Source organism: Euprymna scolopes, chromosome 3 (genome assembly GCF_053919585.1).
Source record: "Euprymna scolopes isolate OS-2025 chromosome 3, ASM5391958v1, whole genome shotgun sequence".
In the NCBI taxonomy this organism is placed as follows: domain Eukaryota; kingdom Metazoa; phylum Mollusca; class Cephalopoda; order Sepiida; family Sepiolidae; genus Euprymna; species Euprymna scolopes.
This window is the reverse complement of record NC_136484.1, coordinates 118052250-118073670: the sequence shown is the minus strand read 5'-3', so window position 1 is coordinate 118073670 and position 21421 is coordinate 118052250.

The following is a 21421-nucleotide window of genomic DNA, read 5'->3' as shown; positions in this document are numbered from 1 at the left end:
TTCCATCAGTATTGTGAATCACTTGGTGTTTTCCTATGGACCGTGATCCGTGATCTCCCCGTTGATAACGACGGATAGTTTTCCTGGAATATAAGTGACAATAAGCCTCGGTAATATTAAAGGCCTCTCTGTTTCAGTCTAATAGAAGACTAGACAGTGCTATCTTCCTACGAGTTTTTTTTTTTATTCACAGTCAATTGCTATTGACCATAAAACAATGATAAATTTAATGCAATCTTTATAATGTTCAAAAAAGATTAAGAAAAAAAAATTCTTTTTAAACAGTAGAAAAGTTGGCGATCAGTAAATAGTTACATGCACGCTGAAGTCTGTACTGATGACTCGTTAAAACTATTGTATTATTTTATTTGTGTTATTTTATTGGTCAGTTTCTATTGAAAAGTTTCAGATGTGATTTTGATTTTCTATCGACAACCTGGCCAAACTGAATTTGTTTCCCATTAGAATATGTTTCTAAAATTGCAGGAAGTTCATCAAATTTCGAAATTTTATTCAAGTTCAATCTGTCTATATACCATTAAACAGCAGCGGTACGTAATACTTTACGACCAAAAATGAGTTTGAAAAATATTTCACAATAAATAACTGTTACCAAACGCAAGAAAATTTAGTCTTTTATCGACTTGCATAGATTTCAGTCTTGATATTTTTAAACGTTTTTTTTTTTTTACTTTTTATCGTTCTTCCGAAAGCTTATAAAAATGTAAATTCAATATGGCGCCGTATGTTACGTGATGTGAAGGTACACGTGGTCGCACCATTTTGAATCAATTTTAACAAGCCTCTAAGCAACGATACAAAATGTGTAAAAAAAAATACACTAAAAAGCTCAACAAGATATGATAAGATTTTCTTGTGTTTAGTAAAAGTTATTGGGTGTAAAAGTGTTTTGACTGGGGTTTATTTTTTACCCCTTTTTAGTTCTGACTAAAATACATACAGTGTATCCTCGGGATACGACATTAAAAATTAGTAACAGAATACAGTATAGTAGGTAACATTATAAATAATACCGTAAGGCAAGAAAAGTACCGAGGCTGGAAAAACATTGTATCTCACACTGTAACCTGAAAAAAAACGCATCCTAGGGCTACCGTATCCCGGAGTTCTACTGTAATGACCTAATAAACCTCTTATAATCTTGCTTTCTTTTTTGCACATTCAATGTATTAGCGGTGGCAGGATAGGTGAAAGAGACTACAAGTTGTGGGAGGAGAGTAGTAGTAGTAGTAGTAATAGTAGTCTCTCCATGGCGTCAATTGCTTAAAGACTCTGGACTTCTAAACACTTCGGTGGCCTTTTATTTGTCGAACTGTGGTGTTGATCCCGGTTAGTTATAGAAATCCACTTTCCTCAGGCCTTGCCCTTCCTCTTGTGGGTTGAGTAAGTTTATTGCTTACTACCTGAGATACTCCGACTGGGGAATATCAACGAAGTTGCTCACGTAATTTTTGATAGACCAGAGTGCTCATCTTTTAGAGGCACTGGTTTGCTCTCCTCATCTTTCGGTCTTGTGCCGCATCTTCATGCTGTGATAGGGAAGTAAATATTAGCCATCGTAATATAAGAAATGGAGAGTAAGAGGATAGCGTAAATAATGAATTAGCATAAATAAAAAGAAAAAGGAAAAGAAGTAGTAGTAGTAGTAGTAGTAGCAGCAGCAGCAGCAGCAGAAGTAGTAGTAGTATTAAAAGTAACGTGAGAAGAGAAGATGACGTAAAGAAAGAAGTAGTTTAAGAAAATATGAAAGCTCCATCTTACATCGTTTAATAACATCTGATTGCCGCTTCAACAACAGGAAACAAAGACATTTCTAATTACGAAAGGAAAATAAAAGTTAAACTTTAAACAAATTTTTAACTCTTTCTCTGATGATGTATATTTTACTATCCGAAATGCCTAGCTGATTACAACATGGTCGTCTTCGCGTCCAATGTGAACAAGTTCTTGTTATCCCTTCCCCTTAAATAGTTAAATTTTACCCAATTCCCGCCAAAAAACGCTCATTGAACTGTTGTCTCTCTGACCACTTTGCACTCATTGACCATTATCCTCGAGTAACCTCCGGGGGTTCATAAGTGGTGACTCCCTTGTAAAAAAAAATAACAAAGAAAAAGTCAAAGTAAAAAAATATCTACTGATTTTTAATAAGAATCTTTGCATTTCAATTTATTTTCAAATGCATTCATTTATTAAAACTTTTTAAACTTATATCAAATTTTCTCAATTTTATATAATGCATTTTGTTTTTCTTTGATTTTTTATGAACACCATAGGAAAATGTTCTACATTTACATGTAGAATTTAAATTACATCCAATTGTAATGTTACCCATCTGATACGTGTTTCTTGAAAAATATTTCAATCAGGGGAGACAATTTACTAACTTGAACCGCTATCTTATTTCTGTTTTCAAAATAATTTCATTTTGCTTGCATAATAAAGGCGTCAAAACTTATCAAGGCCAGATGCTACTCAAGGATAAAGGTTAATGAGACATAATTACTACCAAAATCAAGTCCGACTGTCTATAGGTACTATTATGGATATTGTTGACATTGGCTTTGAGGTTAACCGGGTCGAAATCTGCTGGAGAGCAGTCCCGCGACAATGTGTAGATACTTTATTCGTGGAAATTAAGCTGAATAATAGACACACTGAGATAAACAGGAAAATTTTTCTTCGTTATGATAGATAGACATTGTCATCTCCCTGACGAGGATACACGTGCAACTGGGGGGGGGGCTTGTGAATTTGATATTCCCACGAAACTTCCTCCTTGGGAGGAAGCCGATTCGACTCGCCTAGGGTGAGTGCCGCATTGACTTCGGCGTCTCTGCATATGGTGAGGTAGAGGCGCGTTTGTCACGCTTAACAGAATTATAGGGAAGGTAACTCTTTCAGCTATTAACACATCTTCTTTAACGTTGAACATTTTTTTCTACTTTTGATTTTTTTTTTCTTCTTCGCGTGATGTTTTTTTTTTTTTTGAAATGGGTAAACATATTCAGTGCGCAGTCAATCTGGCGTTTATTATGCCCTGGAGTGAGGATAAAACAATTTGCAGACTCTGTCGCTTAACACATTTTCTTTTTAAAGTTTAACGCTTGGGTGCATGGCTTTGTGACGTAGGCTGCTTAACTAAGCAATGTTCAACTTTATAATGTGGAACAGAACACGCCTTTTCACCGGACGTACGAACATTCATTGGCGATCGTTTGATTTGAGTCCAGCATCACAAATGACATCAGAAATACTTTTCTAGTAAGCGATGAATGTCATTTTTCAAATATACACCCATCGCCTCCGTTTTGTTTTGAGAGATACTACATACATTGTATAAGGGTAGCTGCGCGTGTAATTGTGAAGCAAGAGTTCAGTAATCCCAACCACATCTCTCCTAAATTGGCATTGCGTGATTACGGTTGCAGGGAGAAGTTCAGAAAATAATGCCGAGATAAATGCAGGTGCAAAGTACTGGGGCTAGTGCATTGCCATTTGATGAATGGATTCTCGACTATGCAGCAGCTTCTGGTTGGGGCCTCTCGATGCCATATTAGTGGGTAATTGTTATAGCTTTACGTTATCATGTGCTACAAAAAATTTCTTCGTTTCCTTTTCTCTTACTCTCCCTCTCTGCCCTGCTCTAAGCAAGTCTGTCGACCTATTCCACAAATCCCAAATCCCAATCATGAAAGGTTTCCAGAAAAAATATTCGATCAAACCCAGATCTCCAACTTCCAGCGTAGAACTCCTCTACCATGTCTCCTTCTCCAACATCATGAGTCTACGTTCCAACCTTCCAGAGGTTCAAAATCTATTACAGGAAACTAAACCTGACCTATTATTCCTAAGCGAGACCGGCATTGGACCGACTACTTCTGTAGATCAGTTCGTAATTAAAGGATACTCCAACATAACCTCTATACCCGACCCCCAAAATCGCATAGGCATGGACTATGTGCCTATATGAAAGACGACTTTTGATGTGGCAGGGACATCTCCAGAGAAGATCCTATTTTATCCTATATGTGCTTCAGGGTAGCACTTGCTCACACTATCGCGTTCACATTTGCACTCTATCGCCCCCACAATAGGAGAGTTACTATCTTTAAAAGCATATCTGAGAAAATTGGCCAGGTCCTCTCTGCGTACCCTTCAGCAAACATTCACGTCTGTGGAGACTTCAATGTTCACAATGTGGAATGGTTAACTCCCTCGACCACGACCGATGACATGGGGAGGTTCTGTTACGATTTCTCCATTGCTTATGACCTCACTCAGATTGTTCATGAACCCAACCGTGTCCCCAACACTGACAATCAGTATGCAAGTCTCCTAGATCTTTTTCTCACAACTTGCTATGTTCTATCTTCCGTTCTGTCTCCACTGGGATCTTCCTACCACTCTGTTGTCTCAGTTGACATAAAAACGAAATGTAATAGGGCCTTAGACGTACTTCTCCATCGCACAGTATATCGATACTCCATGGCTGACTGGGATAGCTTCCGCACACTTATATCAGATCTACTTCTACGTTCCATGTTTAAAAAGTATGTGTCCTCTATAGTATCAGACCTGACGGAATGGTTAATTGTAGGTATAGACCGTTTCATACCATAGAAAAAGTTCCAGGAAAAACCTCACAGCCAGCAGTAGTTCTCTCCAGAATGTGCTGCACACAGAAATCATTTTTCCATTACCTCCAATGTAATAGATGTACTGAATCTAAGGCTGCCTTCAGGTCCACCAGCAACCTCTAGAAAAGTAATAATAAAGGCCATTGATAAGGATTGGCATAATGGTTTACTTCACAAGATCTCCGGCTATATTCTAGCTGGAAATGTCTTCTCAATTCTTAAATCATTTCTCTCTAATAGGTCCAGAAGAGTAGTGGTTGATAGGCAGAAATCGGAAGCGCTCAGTAATGCTGGAGTCTCTCAGGGGTCCATCCTGGGCCAAACTGTCTTCCTAATCTACATTAATGATCTTCCAAGTAACATCCTTACATCATTCGTAGAAATTTATGCTGAAGACACTACAATCTATGGTAGCACATAAAAAACCGTAAACAACCAAGTTCTCTCTGATTCTCTCTCCTCTGATCTTAAGCATGTGGTAAATGGGGAAAGAGGTGGCTGGTTACTTTTACTGCATATAAAACCAAGCTTCTATCTCTACACCATCTACGCTCTGATGCCAATCTGGCATCGGTTAAAATGAATGGCTCTCGTCTTGGGGGGGTTATGTTTTGACAAGCTTTTGGGCTTGACCCTTACTCCTGACCTGAAATGGAACACATATCAAATCCATTGCCAAGGTCGCTGGAAAAATGGTAGAATCCTTCTACCGCTCCAGTAGGTACCTCATTGCTGATGCAATTCTCTACCTATATAAAAGTCAGGTACGGCCAACGATGGAGTACTGTTGCCACATCTGGGCAGGAGCTGCTAGAAGCAGAATTCAAAATAGACTTCGTAGCTTAATAGGGGATGCCTTTTTCTCTTCCCTGCAACCTCTTTCCCACAGAAGAGACACTGCGAGCCCGTCTCTGCATTATCGTTATTTTCATGGCAAGTGCCCATATGAGCTTCAATCTATGGTTCCCCCTTCGCAAAACTTTCACGAAAAACACTCGTCTAGCCAAAACCACTATCAATAATTTCCCACACTCTTTATCTGTGACTAAACCTAAATGTAGATTTCATGAACAAAGCTTCTTTCTTAGAACTGCACGCCTGTGGAACTCTATTCCGAGTGCCTGCTTTCCAGCTGACTACAATCTGTTTGTCTTCAAGTCCAACATAAACAAGTTCTTGATGAACCGTCCCCCTAAGTAATCCAATTTACAAAATTTCCACTACTTATGTTTACTATGCTATAACCACATTGGCTAATGTATACTCATTAACCATTATCACCGACTGGCCTCCGGGCCTTGATAATTGTAAAAAAAAACGGAGAGCATATGCAGCCTCTGATATTTCTAAATGGTCACTGGCAAAACTTTCACGAAAAACACTCGTCTAGCCAAAACCACTATCAATAATTTCCCACACTCTTTATCTGTGACTAAACCTAAATGTAGATTTCATGAACAAAGCTTCTTTCTTAGAACTGCACGCCTGTGGAACTCTATTCCGAGTGCCTGCTTTCCAGCTGACTACAATCTGTTTGTCTTCAAGTCCAACATAAACAAGTTCTTGATGAACCGTCCCCCTAAGTAATCCAATTTACAAAATTTCCACTACTTATGTTTACTATGCTATAACCACATTGGCTAATGTATACTCATTAACCATTATCACCGACTGGCCTCCGGGCCTTGATAATTGTAAAAAAAAACGGAGAGCATATGCAGCCTCTGATATTTCTAAATGGTCACTAACCAGGCTCAAAGGCGCTTAACTTCAGTAATCTAGCGGGAACCGACGTGTCAACTTGATTAATAGGGCTGTGACAACAGGATACAGTACGTCCAAGGATAGAATACTGTTGCTATATCTGGGCAGGAGCTGCTAAAAGCAGCCTATCCTCCCTTGACAGAGTACAAAATAGACTTCGTGGCTTAGTGGGGGGTGCCCTTTTCTCTACCCTGCAACCTCTCTCCCACAGAAGAGACGTTGCGAGCCTATCCTTGTTTTATCGTTATTTCCATGGCAGGTGCTCGTCTGAGCTCCAATCTCTGGTTCCCCTTCGCCAATCTTTCACGAAAAACACCCGTCTAGCTGAATCCACTGTGAAAAATTTCCCCCACTCTTTATCTGTGCCTAAATCAAAACGTGGATTCCATGAACAAAGCTTCTTTCTTAGAACTGCACGCCTGTAGAACTCTGTTCCGTCTGCCTGCTTCCCACCTGACTACAACTTGGATGTCTTCAAGTCCAACGTTAACAAATTCCTAATGAACCGCCCCCTTAAGTAAATACTTCATCAAATCTCCACACTAACGTAATGTACTTGCAATAACCCTTATCCCTGAGTGGCTTCCGGGCCTTGATAAGTGGTGATCACTGTGTGAAAAAAAAAAATAAATAAAGGATATTCTTTTTATTCTTTTGACTCTCAAGTAAAACACAGTCAATCAACCGAAACTATATCGGTCTATATAAAAACATATAAGATATTAACGGATATATATACTCAAGAGTAAAAACAATGAAAATAATATGCTGCTGTCACAGCTCTAGTGATTAGGTAGTACACACACATAGATATATGCATAATCTAATTACTTAAATATTTATAGAAATTGATCGAATTACGTCAGTATATATATATATGTATGTATATATATATATATATATATATATATATATATATATATATAAAGAAAACTGTTGGTATTGCGGTTTTTTATTCGGTTGGGATTAAATTATCTATATCTAAAAAGTGGTATTTATATTTGATTGTAGCTTACCACTGCGTATATCAGGTAAACACTACATCCTTTTGATTTCATTACTTGTATATATATATATATATATATATATATATATATATATATATATATATATATATTGACGTAATTCGATTAATTTATATAAATACTTAAGCAATTAGATTATGCATATATCAATATGAGTGTTTCTAATCACTAGGGCTATGACAGCAGCATATTCTTTTCATTGTTTTGACTCTTATATATATATATATATATATATATATATATATATATATATATATATATATATATATATATATATATATATGTTTTTAGTCGTGAAAGGTTTTTGTTATTACTGCTAATCCCTATCGGTGCAGACGAGTGCCATGAGACGAAGCATACAGTACAACGCAGGATTTACATTAGAGTTACCTTATCCTAGATGCATGGCTTAATTAATTTATTAATATGCCGCCAGATACAAACTTACAAATTTTTACGACTCGGGCGGTATATACTAGCCTTCCTCATCGTTGCTTAACTTCGATGATCTGGCGACAACCGGTGTGTCAACGTGAGTGTGCCGTATAATATATATATAATCTTTTAATTTTATAAAATCTATTAATTTTAAGGTAATATGTATATATATATATATATATATATATATATATATATATATATATATATATATATATATAATATATATATATATATATTATATATATATATATAGTAATAAAGGTGATTAAAAGTGGTAGTGATAAAAACTAAAATATATATATATATATATATATATATAATATATATATATATATTATATATATATATAGTAATAAAGGTGATTAAAAGTGGTAGTGATAAAAACTAAAATCTTTAAACACTTGGATAAAGAATTTTCTTGTTATCCTGATGATTTTAAATCGTATAAAATTAAACAGAATATATTAATAAAGGAAATCAAAACCTATATTAATAATGTATAAAATGTATTATTAAAAAAATTGTGTGTATATATATATATATATATATATATATATATATATATATATATATATATATATATATACTAGCAGGGGTTAGCCGGCGTTGCCTGGGTGATCGGCCCCCTTCCCACTCCGAGGGGTAACAAAAAAAGTCACCCCTCTGGATTTACATGCTTGGTGCCGGCCTCCCCCCTTCAGGGAGAGATAATCCCCAACCCCACCTTCAGGGAGGAGGGTGCCTGGAGGCTTCTCCCCCCCCCCCACACACACACACAAAGAAAAAAGTCACCTCCTCCTGGCCTCTTCACCCCACCCCACCCTTCGGGGGGGGGACACCGGCTCCCTCCTTTGGGGGAAGAAACTGCCAAGCCCTCCCCCTTTCGGATGTGAAAATGCCAGGCTTCCCCTTTTGGTGGGGGGATGGTGGCGTGCCCTTCGTTATAAAGATGGCCGGCCAGCTGAAAAAATGACGTCATCGCCGAAGTCCCAACAAGCAAGATATGTGGAACTTTTAGACTTTCAATAATCAACAGTAATTTTTACAGACAGCGTTACAAAACTTCAAAATTGGATTGAAATAAAGAACACGATGATTTATACTGAAACTCATCTAATATTAATAATAAAAAAATAATTAAAAAGACACAAGTTGTTTGTTTAAGTATTATAAGCAATTGAATATTTCGTTGTATTATAGATTTTAAAGATTAGAATGCGTTCTTTAATTACTTATAAATTACATTTTAAAAAATTGAAGGAACACGATTTGATTTGTAGTAAACTTGAAGTTTATTTAATATAATTAAATGAAAATTATGCATGTAAGATTATGAATATTTTAAGCAGAACACAAGCAAAACATTTGATATGAGTTAAGACAATAAACAAATATTAAAATTAAACTATTTTTTTAATCAAAATGAATTTTTTTAAAATCAAAATGAATGTTTTTTAATCGAAATGAACAATATTTTTTTAAAATCAAAATGAATATTTTTTTTTTAATCAATTTTTAATGGGTTTGTATTACTGTACACATAGATTCGAAAAAGTTGTCAGAAAACAAATATATAACAAATAAATGTTATCAAAGGCAAGATAAGTTACTTTTCTACCAAACTGGATATATTTTTCGTATTTTTATTCAATGTAACATGTTTATTCAGCTCGAAAACCATACAGTGTTTACCGATGTATTGGAAAATTCAAGATGGCATCTGACTCCCTCTTTAACACGGTAAGTTTGGGAAAAGGTGTTATAAATAAAAAAACTGGATAAAATACTGTTAAAAACTCGCTCAATATATGTTACCGTGACATAGCTTGACATATATACGGCGGGTTTTTAATAGTATTTTTCTAATTTTTTATTTATAACGCCTTTTCCCATACTTACCGTGTTAAAGAGGGAGTGAGGCGCCATCTTGAATTTTCCAATACATCAGTAAACACTGTATGGTTTTCGAGCTGAATAAACATGTTACATTGAATAAAAACACGGAAAATATATCCAGTATGGTAGAAAAGTAACTTATCTTGCCTTTGATAACATTTATTTGTTATATATTTGTTTTTTGACAACTTTTTCGAATCTATGTGTACAGTAATACAAACCCGTTTTTCGAGCTGAATAAATATGTCACATTGAATAAAAACACGAAAAATATATCCAGTTTGGTAGAAAAGTAACTTATCTTGCCTTTGATAACATTTATTTGTTATATATTTGTTTTTTGACAACTTTTTCGAATCTATGTGTACAGTAATACAACCCGAAATGAATTTAAGACCACGAGTGAACGCGCGTTTTTTTTTTAGTTTAGTTTCATATATATATATATACATATATATATAAATAAGTATTTTTAAATTTTATCTTTCTAGCTTTAAAAAAAAGTTTTAAAATTTTATCAGCCGGCATAATTTATTTTTTAATATTGAAAAATTTCAGGAAAATTAATTTTTGCTAGATTTTCAAAACGTGTGTCAACAGCTTAAAAAAATCGTCTCTTCAAAAGAACATGTTTTAAAGAGGACGGTAGTAAACGTGTGTGTGTGCGTGTGTGTGCGTGTGCTGGGTAGGACAGCGTTTGTTTTCGTGTTGTGTGTACGTGTGTGCGGCTAGCGCCAGAATGGCAGACGTGGTGTCGGAGGTTGGATTGTGATGTCTGGTGTAAGTTTCGTAATTTTGTAATTCGTAAATGGCAAGTTAGGAAGAAAAAAACCCTTTCAAGATGGACAATAAATAAGGCCATAATATTTTATGGTAAATTTAAGAGCGTGGGAACAATCGTTTTTTAGGAGATGTGATTATTGGATTAACCAATCAGAAATCGTCTGTGGCACACACATCTCTGTTTTAATAGATATATAGATATATATTAGCTTTTATATATTTTTGATAAATAAATAATAATGTACGTATATAAAGTACTAATAATAGTAGGGGATGATAAGTAGTACAATGGATTAATCCTAATCTCATAAATACAAAACTGATGAATTAAAAAATATATCCATCTTGAATTTGGAGACGGGGAGGAATCTCACAGGTAAGGAAGACATTTTTTATAGCATTAATATGTTAGACAAATTAATCATGAGTAGATTACTAGATCCAATATCTGGAATATTTTTTGTTCTTGTGATTAAGGGAGGTGATTTTATCAACACTGCTGGGGAGCCATGATTTTTATACTGTTTTGTTTTTAAATCCCCGAAATAGTGTTTCTATGGTAAACAACCGATGATTCCTTAAATTAACATTAGTACTATTGTGAATTCGAGAGAGCAAGTTAATGCAGTGGTTGCAGGTGATTAAATGACTTACTAAATAGTTTTCCAACGAATATATATATATATATATATATATATAGAGAGAGAGAGAGAGAGAGAGAGAGAAAGATATATATATATATATATATATATATATATATACTGCTAATCATTATCGGTGCAGTATATATATATACTGCTAATCCCTATCGATGCAGTATATATATATATATATATATATAGAGAGAGAGAGAGAGATAGGTAGATAGATAGATAGATGGATAGATAGATAGATTAACGTCATTTTACAGAGGTAAATAGACACCACTACAATGTGCATTTTTAAAATATATGTTTTGCTTCAGATGAATATACTTTGTTTTAACGTTTTTCAAGTGTTTATATTTCATGTGGTTCATATAATTATTAGATCACGCAACGGACACAATAGAGCGTTAGACATTTCCGCATTTAAACGAGGTCGTGTTAGGAGTCAATTTAAAAGCGCACTTCGTCAATACAAAATATAAGTAAACCTTTCAATGTCACGTTTTACTATTAATAGAGTGGCTATAAGGTTTATTAGTGGCGATAATTAGTGCACAACATTTTGTTCATGTTTTCGACTAACGACCTAACATATATGCATAATAATGCATTTATTTTATAAACCAATGAAATAGGTCAATGTTTTAATCTGATCAGAGCATAATTGAAGTATATTACTTGACTCTTGCTTTTTAAACTTTAATTGAAGTCATAATATATATATATATATATATATATATATATATATATATATATATATATAATTTTTCAAAACAGTAATCTACAGACATGCAGACATGCATGTTCTGGGGCCCTACTCCACTTCAGCGTAGCTTGACTGTTACTAGGAATAGAATCGCGGACCTTATGTATTAGACTCTATGGCTTCGTAGCGTAAGACGCCGAACATAAGGTCCGGGGGTCGATTCCTAGTAACAGTCAAGCTACGCTGAAGAGGGGTAGAGCCCCGAACCATGCATGTCCGTGGATTACTGTTTTCAGAAAATAATAATTAAATAAAATAAAAATATTATTTGTTTACGTTCAAATAAAAAAAAAAACGATCTCCAAGGTGGTAACGTTTACCATATTATCGTTTAAGAACACCACAACAAAATCTACGCATATATATATATATATATATATATATATAAACGGCTGGAGTTTTTTTTTTAAATAAAATGTTTGTACACAAAAACTCACGTCTCGAAGGCAGACAATGATGACGAACTTCACGCATTACTTTACAACTAAATATACATAGAATCAGACGAAACATCCAAATGAGCAGAACAGCGTTTGAAACGGCTGGAGTTTTCTTGTTTTATTTCTTTGGATGAAACGCGGAATATTCTGTGTAGCCTAATTGCTATATATATTTTTATTTACTAACTACGTATTGAGTACTTTTGAAGTAAATACTTAAATTTTACACATAAATTTATACTTTCGTATATTAATTTTATGTGAGTAAATGAAGTAGTTTTATATATATATATATATATATATATATATATATATATAAAGGGTGACATAATCACATTGACATACTGTTTTTAGTCATATCACCGAAGTTAAGCCACGATAAGCCTGGCAAATACCAGATGGGCGACCATTTGTGAATACTAAGCGCGCTGTAGAGTGTGCTGGGACAGCACTGTTGTCAAAAGAAAAACTCCTTCTCTCCACTAGTTTGTGGGAGACTCCCAGGCAAGGTCGATAACCTACTTCAAACCACCGATCAGGGTAACATGGGGTCATGGAAAGAATGTGACTGATGTAATACGAATACAATCAGGAATAATTCTATTCATGGTTGCGTATCTCGTTGTGCTGGGCAGAAGATCCATCTGGGTATCATGAGCAACAATGAGTTCACGAATACCGAGAGAGAGAGAGACAGAGACAGAGAGAGACAGAGACAGAGAGAGAGAGTCATAGACGGCAATGCTTGTATCAAGCAGGATACCACTTGAATGAATGGTAAATGAATGAATGACTATAAAGGACAAATATCTAATTAGAATCACATATTCTTAAATAGCTACCATAGTAATCCTTTGTCAGCATCTCTCTCACCGTCTCTAAGTGCATTTTATTAGCATTTATTATTTACTTATACACCCTTATACATGTATGTGTGTATAATAATTTGTAGAATATAAATGTATATGTAAAGGATAAAACAGAATAATTTGAAGAATAATTTTAATGGATAAAGCAGTTTCTGTAGGAAATCTGAAAACGCACAATAAAATCTTAGTCCAATCTCAATATAAATTTATTTAAACCTGCTAGAGCTTTTTCAAATGAAGATAGCTTGTCAGGTTCGTGTCTGACTAAGAAAATGAGGGAAAATCACAACTGTTATTGTATTTACTAACAAAAGGGAGAAGAAGGGAGTAATAAAACAGAGAAAGTAGAATAAAGACAGAAGCAGTGATGGAAAAATTGAAGGTGTTGGCAGAGAGAGAGAGAAAAAGAAAGAATGAGAAGATGTATGGTGTGGGCTGAGTGGCCCAGAAAACTCATGCTGACATCTGGGTCTAATGTTGCTTGCTTAGATGTGTCAGTGCTAGAATGAAATTAATCCATGGCTTAACTCTAAACTGTTCGATTGGGGAACATTCATTTGAAAAGGACCAAGCCATCTGAAATAAATTTATTGGGGTAAGTTTTTCTTGTGTTTTTCCTTTATCTCTTGGCGGTGGCTAAGTGGTTAACAATACAGAATGACAACGTAGGGTGTCAAGTTCGAATCCAGTTTATCCCATAGAAACAATTTTACTTCGGGATGTTTGCAACCTTCATGTGGTCCCGTCCGTAAGTATTGGATGCCTTTCTATATAAAAAAAAAAGAAATCTGACAAGAAAGATATTGGGGAAACGAATTGCCAACAGTAATCATTTGATTCATTTGAAATAAATGAATGATGTTCAACTACAACATTAACAATGGCAGCTACAACGAACCTCCATAACGATTTGTAATCTATGCATGCTTTCTAAGCTTGGCGCTGATTGGTAAAAGCATTTAAATTCATTTGTAATTTGACTAATCAGGGCCTATCTCTCATGTGAGCTGGGCACGTGATGGAAGATTATAAAATGTATAACTCACTGTTTACATCATCTTGCTTGGCTACGAGAGGCACTGTCAACAACTCATCGCCCTTGTTCGGGCCGAGTACAAAATTTCTCTCTCAGGCTGTAACTATTCTTAACGAGTCCATGGACTCTAGCGTGAACAATACCTTGAATCCAACATGGCTACGACCGTACAGAACTTAATGGAACACAAAGACACATGCATACAAAGACGAATAGACACGACCTGACTTCAACACTTGTGCATGAATATACATTCTCATATATGAACTTGTTTCGTTTCCGTGCAAACAGGATGTTCACACTTCTTCATTATATGAATTCTTCTCTCTTCCGTTTATGTAACACCACGTGGACTTCAAAAAGTTCATCTTTGTTTATACTTATATGCATATTCATTTACAAACACCCTTCTTTTCCATTTCTTTTTTTATTTACCCGACAGTGAAAATAACTCAATAAAGTTGTTTTGTTTGTTTGTTTGTTTGTTTGTTTGTTTGTTTGTTTGTTTGTTTGTTTGTTTTGGGGGTTTTTTTTACTCCTTTTCTCCCAAAACAAGATGGATTGCTACTTGGACGTAAGGGGCTACATTTTGGGATCGTGTCTTTTTTACAAGGTAGGCACCAACTAACAGAACCCGAAGATCACTCCAGGATAAGGTTTTAATGGCTGCTCGGTAGTCATCGAGACAACAGCGAACTGGTCGTTAGTTGTGAGAATTTTGTATAATTTGATTATTTAAGGAGACGGCTCAGTAAAAACTTGTTTACACTGGACTTGAAGACGACCATATTGTAGTCAGCTAGAAAGCAAGCCAGTGGAACAGAGTTCCACGTATGGATAGTTCTAGAAGTTTTGTTCATGGAATCATCGTTTAGATTTAGGCACAGATAGTGAGTGGAGAAAATTGTTGTTAGTGGTTGTAACTAGACGAGTGTTTTATGAAAGTTTGGCAAGGGGGCATAAATTTAAGCTCAGATTAGCACTTGACATGAAAATAACGATGGAGTAACGTCTCTTTATGGGGGTGGGCGAGATTGCAATGAAGAGAATGGGCATCACCTACCAGGTTTCGAGACCGATTTTGAACTCTATCTCGATTTATCAAGGCAATATAGGATACTTCGAGCAGCTCCTGCCCAGATGTGGCAACAGTACTCCATCGTAGGACGTACTTGGCTCTCATACACATAGGGCATTGCATCGGCAGTGAGATATTTACTGAGCGGTAGAATGATGCAACCATTTTTCTGGCCACCTTGGCAACCGATTTGATGTATGTGCTCCATTTAACATCAGCAGTGAAAGTTAGAACTTAAAGCTTGTCAAAACATAGTGCTTCTCCTAAGACGAGAGCTATTAATTTCAATTGGAGTCAGATGGGGGTCAGAGCATCAATGATGGAAAGAAAAAAAGGTTAGTGTTAGATGTATTAAAAAATTTTCCTCACTGCACCACGTGCTCAAAATCAAAAGAGAGAGAATCAGAGAGACCGTGCTTATTTACAGCCTTTGAAATGTTGCCAAAGATAATGGTATGGTTTGCATAAATTTCTACGAATGATTTTAGGATGTGATTTGAGAGATCATGGATGAAGATCAGGAAGTGAGTTTGGCCCAGGATAGAACTTTCAGGGACACCAGCGATGGAGTTGAGTAACGAGATGTCTGCTTATATAACATCTAAACTTCTGCACATCAGTATAGTCAATTGAAGGAATTCCAGTCCAATAATACGAGGGAAGAAAATATCAGAGTAGAAAGCATTACGGCATCTAGAAATCTTAACAGTGAACGAGCGAATTTTTTCTGCTTGTCGAGTTGTTGAGATTACTTACTTCAAAGTACTACGTGTTCATCAAAGCACATTTTGTTAGAGTACTTGATAAAAAAGGAACAGGAATGTAACATTTTAGCGATAAGACAGGGGTCGGAGTTTGGGCGATAGTGAGGAGCTTATTAGATATGTGACTCATATCAATACATAAATAAAAAAAATTATAAATGTATATGTACTCCAATACATTTTTCTGTGTATTTATACGAATTTATAAGTATATATATATATATATATATATATATATATATATATATATATATATATATATATACTCCTATAAATTTGTTCTTTTTTGTGAATGGATATTCATATTACAATCCCTTTTTTTCATATTTATTTAAAAAGAAAATATAATATTGTTATCTATGAGTGGTAGAATTGCATTCATCTGCAAATAATCCAGCTAATTTGCATATTCTTTTAAACATTTATTTTAATCAATTCCCTATTAGTTTTTTTTTCGGTGTTCTTGCCGGATGATCATCTTTACTTAATTGTTACTTGTAATTATATTCATGCAGATATTCTACATGATTTATACTTGCGTAATATTTATGTAAAAAGGTTATAGTAAACACAAACCTCTTTTCACATATATTTATGTATGCGAATATATATATATATATATATATATATATATATATATATATATATATATATATATATATATATATATACTTGTTTTTTTTTTTAACTTGACTAGGCATTAACGTCAAAGAAAAAAGTAAATCGTAAGCTAAACGTTTTCGTTTCGATTCTAGGTGGTGGCGGATGGGTCATTGTTTGAAAACTTTTTTAAGTCCAATATAATATAATAATAAATATGAAATCTGCATTAATCAAAATATCATATTTAAGCGTATTTTACCACCGGGCAATGCAGAGCGGCATGCTAGTATATATATATATATATATATATATATATATATATATATATATATATATATATATATATATATATATATATATATATACTAACCCTAACATATTGCTTATCTGACACCCGTAACTTCATTCTTCCATTTGCCCCGCTACCTGGCAATGCTATTTCTAAACAGTCGAAAACAATGACAATTCTCTTTACATTGAAATGGGTGTAAGTGCGGGTGGGGAGTAGTTGGCGTCGAATGCTGTCTTTGAGACATCAGAAGGTCTGTTCGTTCGAAAAAAAATATCGCTGAAGAATTTCTGTGAAATTTTGTCGGAAGGATCTGCCAAAGTCGTTATATACAACAAAAAGAAAATCAAAAGGACTCGCCGTTAATTTAATGCACGCATACACATACGTACAAAACACGCACGCGCGTATAACTAGCGGGACCCGTGTACCGACGTTGCCCAGTGGAAGTATGACACAAAACCAGAAGAAACTCTGTAAAAGATTCTCGTCCTCCGAGAACAAATTAAACTACGGTTGTTAGTGGAAGCCATTGTCGGCCATAGAAAATAGTAGGCACTGACAGCCGTGACCAAAGTTAAATCATCAGGTTTTGAATGTCGGGCATTGTCTGGTAGTGACAGCCAGCAGAAGCTGGTTTGGGGTGATTATTTGCGGGTATTTGCGGATACTGGTGTTTACTGCTGAGCATTGGCTGCCTTTGTAACTGTAACTCACTGGCAGCCATGATCAGTGTCGGTCTTCATTAGAATGTTCTTAACTGAAATCGTCTGTCTTTATTTATGTATCACGCACTGGCATCCACTGGCTGTTAGTGGATGTCTGCGGTGGTAACTTATGGTCAATTTCAGTTAGTGCTGTATTTACTTGCGATTTCGGGCAATTGCTAGTGGCGTTTACTGGTAGATCTTGGCTTCTCTTGCAACTGTCACTCTCGATTTCCGGAGTACACTGTTGGTCACTGGCGTGCATAACCAGTATCTGCCTCTATTAGATTGCTCCCAAATGAAATTGTGACTGGCTACGTATGACAGACAACTTTTCCTGGGTCGTATCCTTGTGGCGGCAACCAATCGTGGCTGATTGGATCACACATACGTTCTTTCTTTCTCTCCCTCTCTCTCTTCCTTCTCGCTCTCTCCTTCTTCCCCCCTCTCTCTCTATCTCACTCCTTCTGCATTTATTAAAAGTCAAACTAACAATAAAACAGAAAGTTTGATCAGTCTATTATAAACAATAGGAAATAACATCACAAGTATTAATACTATTTACTATTTATTGTAGAAAAAGAAGGGAAAATCTAGTGAACAGAAAGACATTACTTTGGATTTTTTTTTTTTTTTCATTTTAAAATATTTAACTGAATCACCTTTAACTTTAATTCTTAGGATTCCTGCGATAAAAATTATATGATCTTCATAGATTCAGGCGAAAACCTGGTTGGTAATCATAAGATTGGTCAGTCAGTTTCTTTTGGTTTTCAAGGTTATAAAATCTGGGTTGTCTTTTGGGTGAGTGCGTGTGGACATTGTTTTTTATTTGTGTACACGTGTTAGAGCAGATTCTTTTCTGTACATAATTGCACAAAGTAGCTGAGGTGTCACAACAATATGGCAAAGCAAATCTCTTAAGCAGTATTTACGCGACGCCGTATTTGGTTGCATAATCCGTGCGAATTTTTTCGATCTTAAAATTGTTCGGTATGTGTAATACTGGAGTATTATCCTAGAAACTCATAAACCAGTTAACCCGGAGAATAGCGACCCGACTCTCTCTCTCTCTCTCTCTCTCTCTCTCTCTCTCTCTCTCTCTCTCTCTCTCTCTCTCTCTCTCTCTCGCTCTACTGCTTAAATTTAGATATAACAGCCATATGGCAACAATAAAGAAAGCATGTAGGTTAGATACAGATAAAATAATAATAGTATCCTATATAAAGGAACTTAAAGAAAAAAATAAAGAATACTCCACGGAATAGACCATCCTAGTGAAGGTTAATAAATACAGCTCTAGTAAAAGAAAAAATGTAAACTATGCATCATCGAGTCGATGGAGATATCAACGCATTATTAAAATCATTTTTCTGAAACTTTCAGTGTAAGCCCAACTTTCAAAAATAGTTCATGGTATTTAGGATATTTTCTCTTCATTTTTCTGGTGGTATTAAGAACTAACATAGGCTAATTTCTTGTTTAAGGTAGAATCTGTCTGGCTTGGGGAGTACTTGAGAGGAACTAAATGGCAAGTTAATACCATGGTTCACTTAATGGTTTCTATAGCTAAACGAACGATAAACGAGTTGAAACACGTTACTGTGCTGAGTGTTATTTACAGTTGATTCGGCTGCAGCGTATATGAGGGATATGCAATGATGGCGGACGAGCAACTACTAATTATCCGTCTACAAAGCCTAGCATCTTCGATGTTTCGGTGAACGCCAAATATGGGATAAGCAATGGGATAGATGCATGTTTCTGGTGAAGTGCATGGATGATTTTCAAATATTGTTTGTTTATTCACGTTAGATGAGTTCGCGTTGAATGAATCAAACTTATTCACAATTTGGTGGAATTAAAAAAATATCGTTCTTCTCTTACCAAAAACTGAGTGAAAAATATTCGCATTATTCTTAATTGAGTTTAGTAATGTTAAAGTTACATAAGAAAATCGAAACTTTTCCACAATCGCAACATGCGTTTCATTACTTGTCATAAACTATCAAATCACATCAATATTGCTGAGTTAAGACGATCCAGTGGCACCCATCAATATTATATATATTACATTTCGTTTTTATCTTAACTGATACACTATTGATCAAAAATTTAAGACAACTTAAAAATTTTTCAAAAGAAACCTTTTCTTAAGGATAGATTTTAAACTCTTCCGACTTAAGGTTACTAATACAACACTGTAAAAGGTTATGGAAACAAAAGGTACATTCCAGAAAATTTATTTAAAAATTTGCATTTTTATTAAATTAGGCTTTTTACACATGATCAAATGTTGCATAGGGTTATATTTAAGATGACGTATATTATATATTTGTTGAGTGTTCGTATTAGAGAGAGAGAGGGGGGGGCATGGTATATTTTAATACAGCTGAATGAGAGATATACATAGAAGAGAAGAGGACATCTATACACTTTACAGTCTGTGAATGTTTCTATAACATATATTTTAGAGATGAGAATCGGTTCTTTTAACCAAGGGACGAACATCCATTACTTATGATAGCTGAGGGAGACACATTTCTTAGATGATGGAGACACATTGCTTAGATGGATTTATACACAAAGTTCATTATACAAATACAATTTGACTTCACCTTCGTTTTGGTAGGATGACAAACACAAGACGGCAGTAACAAAATGATGACGTCCTTTATTTCTTGACCCGTCAATGATTTCACATCAAGGAATTCAAAGTCCTATATGATTTCAACTTCTAACTTTTCGCCTCCAAAGGTGGACTTCTTCTGACTAATGTCAGCTCTGTCTGTCCGACTCTGTCCGACCCTCTCTCGACTCTCCCCGTTTTCTCACTAAAACTACCAACTATATTGAGAACTCATCTCTTAGCCATGACGTCATTGCATGGTCAACAACATGTATCTCGATACCATGGCCTAGATATGCTTCACGTGTCTCTTTCGGGCATGTGCCCGACTCACATGTTCTTGAACTCACGTGTATTGTTCACATATGTCTGCAAACAAGAATTCTCTAACCTACTTTTGGTCTAACCTATTTTTCAATACGTTTAACATTTGCTATTGTTCGTTTTCAAATTCCTTATTTTAATTTCATTTTCATAAACAGACGTGAATCATTAAATTCCTTCTTTTTTTTTTTACAAAGGCATCACCACATTATCAAGGCCCAGAGGCCACTCAAGGATAAGGGTTAAAGAGTGTACAGTAGAAATTGGTCAATATAGTAATCATTAGTAATGAAAATTTGGTAAATTTAATAACTTATATGGAACGGCTCATCAAGAACTTATTTACTTTAGACTTGAACACAACCATATTGTAGTCAGCCAGAAAGCAGGAAAACGGAAGACAATTCCACAGGCGTGCAGTTCTAAGAAAGAAGCTTTGTTCATGGAATCTACGTTTAGGTTTAGGCACAGATAAAGAGTGGGGGGAATTATTGATAGTGTTTACAGCTAGACGAGTGTTTCTTGTGAAAGTTTGGCGAGGGGGGACCATAGATTGAAGCTCAGTTGAACACTTTCCATGAAAATAACGATACATCAGAGACAAACTCGCAACATCTCTTCTGTGAGATAGAGGTTGCAAGGAGGAGAAAAGGACATCTCCTACGAGGCTACGAAGTTTATTTTGAACTCTATCAAGGC